The sequence below is a fragment of the Cibotium barometz genome, chromosome 1 (genome assembly GCF_041138505.1).
Source record: "Cibotium barometz isolate CiBa-2024 chromosome 1, ASM4113850v1, whole genome shotgun sequence".
Taxonomy (NCBI): domain Eukaryota; kingdom Viridiplantae; phylum Streptophyta; class Polypodiopsida; order Cyatheales; family Cibotiaceae; genus Cibotium; species Cibotium barometz.
This window is the reverse complement of record NC_141046.1, coordinates 74,737,711-74,742,241: the sequence shown is the minus strand read 5'-3', so window position 1 is coordinate 74,742,241 and position 4,531 is coordinate 74,737,711.

Here is a 4,531-nt window from a genome sequence, read left to right as displayed (position 1 = left end):
TCATAGAGCTTGCGAGCTTGTGAAATCTCTATGCATAAGCTCTATGCATAGGCTTTATGCATAGAGTTTGCAAGCTTATAAAATCTCTATGCATAGGTTTCTTGAAAGCTTGCATGGACATTGTACATAGAGCTTGCATAGCCTTCTTGTTGAAAGCTCTATGCATAGCCTTCTTGTAAAAGCTTAATGCATATGCTCTATGTATAGGCTTTATACATAGAGGTTGTAAGATTATGAAAGCTCTATACATAGGGCTTGTAAGCTTGTGCAAGCTCTATACATAGAGTTTATGCATAGAGCTATATGAATCTAGTTGAATGCATGAATTAAGATCTATGCATAAAGCTTAATACATAATGTTTTATGTATAAATCTTATGGATGAGCTTTATGCATAAGGCTTCACATGCGTTATGTTTTTATGCATAAAGCTTTTTTTGATGTAGAGTGCCTTGCATGGATGGAGAGCATAAGCTTTTTGAATGTTTATACTCTCTTATACATATAACATATATTTCATATGCTCTGTTTTTCTATGCATAAGGTATTCTCTTTATTCATAGAGTTTATATATGTTATCAAGGTAAGATCTCTTATCCATGTAAGACAAGATCATGTTTATTACACCATTGGGTGATGGGATTAAGGGTTAGCATAGTGCATAAGGCTTATAACATAGAGCTTATGCATAAGACTTATGCATATGGCTTATGCATAGAGCTTATGCATGTGTCTTGCGCATAGAGCTTATACATAAGACTTATGCATAGAGCTTATGCATATGGCTTATGCATAGAGCTTATGCATAAGTCTTGCAGCCTTATTATGCAAGCTTATACTTAAGGCTTGCAAGCCTTACTATGCATACGATTGCATAAACCTTATTCATAAAGCTTGCATAAGACTTACGTATAGAGCATTACACATAAGCTTATGTATAGATCATTATGCATAGGCTTTATGCATAAGGCTCTATGCGTTCAGCTTTAGGTGTAGGCTTCTATGCATAGAGCTCAATGTGTAGGCTCTATTTACAGAATCTATGCATATAGATTTTTGCATAAGGCCTTTATAAATAGCTATTTTTATGAATAGAGATAGCTTCTCTCTCCATCCTTGTTCTAATTACCTTCTTAATTTTGTATGGAGAGAAGATAATGATTATGCAAATAGTTATGACATATTTGTAATGATTTTATGACATTGAAGGTCCTTTCATTGTTTACCATTGTTAATGTTTACCGTCATAATCACTACTGTAGGTGCAAGTTGATATAGTTTTACCATTGTTGTTTATCATTGTTAATGTTTGTCATATGGTTCTTTCATTGTTTACCGTGTAATTTTCATTTCGCACAAGTTTGTCATATGGTTTTTTGTCCAACAGGCCATGGGTGATGACTTACCGCCCTACGACTACAGTCCTGATTTCTCATTTAATCCTACACCGCAGGGCATGAGTCCCTAGCAGTTATATGGTTTTCTTTCGTCCATGACTCTAGAGCAGAGAGCCATGGCTCAGAGTTATTGGGGTTTTGGAGCAGGGACATCTGCCTCACCATCTGGCTTCCCGAAGCCAGTTCCCACACCCGTGGGTACGACAGCAGCTCCCACACCTCATACCACACAGCCTTCCACTCCTCTTACAGCTCGATCTACCACCTCGTGGTGGTAGTGCCACAGATGCTGTGACACCACCACCACGTGAGCGTCGTCCTTCGCTCTCATCTGTTGATAGCACACCCAGAGGGTCACCTTCCACTCCCTGGGGTGCACATGACCATGACAACAGCAAGATATACACAATTAGGGATGGGACACCAATAATGAATAGTGCAGGGAAGGCAATGAAGACACGCATTCGACAATTGTGCACTATACAGTTTCACGACTCTGTCATGTGACTAAATGGGATCAGCAAGATAAGGGAAAGAAAAATTATATAAATACAAAGATAAAGCAAGAGTTTCAGCCATCTGACCCTACGAATGTCGTCTCTAATGAGTGGATACAGTATACAGCTCGCATTTTGATGGGGCATCGTAGGTCAGAGGCGAGGGATGCATTTAGAGAGGGGAAAGAGAAACCTGTTTGGCTAGATGATAGGGAGTGGATAGCCATTGCTCAGGAGCTCACAGAGACACCAGAGAGGTTTCAACAACAAAGAGAGGCGGCAAGGGCAAGACTCCAAATAGTAGGGGCTTCTCATCTTGGGAGTGGTGGTTACGAAACCATGCGCCATGAATTCGTAAGTATTTGTAGCAATTTTATTTATGTAAATGTATGTATGTGGGCTAAATGTTGATTTCTAAAAGTTATAATTGTTAATCGTTTGTGTAGGAGTTGGCCATGAATCGCCCACCAAGTAGGCGAGAGGAGAAGTATGCTCACAAACATGGCCTTGTGGCCTTATTTGAGATGCATGAAGAAGAAAGAGAGACCGTCAATTGGGAGGCATTACCATGATGTAAGATGACCTTCAAACTAATGGTATATGATCAAAAGATTCTTGAGTATTAATGTTTAATTTAATTTCTTGTTTATCGATCTGGAAAATAAAAAAACGAGCACGGTTATTTTTGTGCTCTATTTTAGACAGAATGGTGCTGTCTGTTTGCTATTGTTAATCCTGTTCATTGCAGGCAGCCAGGCAACAGCCAGGTAACACTATTCTGTCCAAAAAAAAATTTTGGTACAGCGTCGGTATATCCCCCGGTATATACACCGATATATTCACCGGTATACATGCCGGTACTGTTCGTCGGTATAGATGCTGGTGAACGTCGGTATAGGGACAGGTATACACCCCGGTATAAATGCTGGTATAGTGACCGGTATAGCTGTCGGTATTAGCGCCGGTGAAACGTCGGTATAGACACCGGTATAAGCGCCGATATTGTTCCCCGGCGCTTATACCGACGTCGTCGTTCCGGCGCATATACCGACGTTTATACCGACGATGACGGGGCTTTTTTAGACCCCGTTCAATGATGTCGGTATAAGCGCCGATATTAGGCTACCATGTAGTAGTGTTGATGACACGTGGCTTGAGCCTAGGTCAGCCGCGTTGTATTATAGGTAGAAGGTAGCCAAGTTGAAGACCATGAGGCTCAAAATGGGCTTCAAATATAATGCCTATCTCTTCTCTCCTGTCCGGAGGACGAGTGTGCGTTTTTATGCATGGACGAATATCTTGTTGGTCGGAGACGGGTCATGCCACTGGTGTATATAACTACTCCTAAGATCTTAATATAATTATTCTACGCTCAAAAAAAACCAGCATGTAGAAAAGATTCGGAAACAAAAACTGGATAGATTGAGGAGTGGGAAAGTAAGTTTTTTTTCGAGCACTCATGAGGGGGTGCCAGATGGATTATGGAAATCGAGCAGAGGATCTACAATGTTGGTGGTCTTTTTTTAAATTGTGAATAATGCTTAGAACGGAAAGTGTATTTAACCACTTTCAAAGCGGCAAAGACAGATTTGCGACTTTCTTTTTACATGTAGTGCTGGCCGATCTGGTCATGAGGCGTTTCAGTTTTGTTTCAGAGTTTTTGTCCCCCTTTTTCTGAAGGGTTCTCCAGACCACTGTGTCTCCCCATGGACCTTCCACATGGGATCTTGTAACATCATTTTCTTTTAATATATTCCGCTGTTTTAACTAAAAAAAAAGATAATGTGCACATTTTGTGAATTTGTGGAACTTTTAATGTTCGCCAGATTAGCTAGTAGCAGCTACAAAAGCAGTAGATTAAGAATAAAAATTCCTTCCATCACGCCTTGCCGCTGTGAGCGAACCAGGTGTCGTCCATGCCCTCTGGCTTTGCATGCTAAACCCTCAGCACTTCTGCCCTGAATCTTCCGTCAGTCGCCCTGCTGTGCAGCCCGGCGCTTCTCCTCCTCCCCCAGAGGGGGGGGAACTCTGTTTCAGGATGTCACTACACGATTTGGTTCTTGCTGGCGCCTCTTCATCTGCGCAGTCCTCTCGCGAAGCAGCTGCTCTACCGTCTCTGGTTCTTCAGCAGGTGCCATCCAGGCCGACGGGTGGCTCCCTCACAACACTAAAAGCTTCTTTGCCTTTCACTCGTCAGCAGAAAGGTTCTGGAGGCCTGGGTGATGCGGAAGGCAAGCGGGGTTCCCTTCTGGACGCCCCCCCTCAGGGCCTGTCTGGCCCTCTGCGTTCGACTCCCCCTACGTCTTTTGCTGATGCTGTGCGTAAGCCATCATCAGGTCATGTTGTTCCAACTCTACCCTTTAAAGCTATTGATAATACAGTGATTAATCTGTCACAGAACCCTGCATTTGAGGAAAGAACTGGTGAATATGATGTTGACAATGATGGTGCTGTTATCTGTGACGATGAGGAATTGGCAGCTTGGCAAGACCATCTGGCTGCCCACGCCCTGATTGGTCTCTGTCATGGTGCAAGACCGCCTGTAGACACCCTGAAATTCTGGATTAGATCTAACTGGGACCAAAAGGGCATCAAAGTAGCCTCCGTCCAGCATCTGCCTAATGCGTACTATATGTTC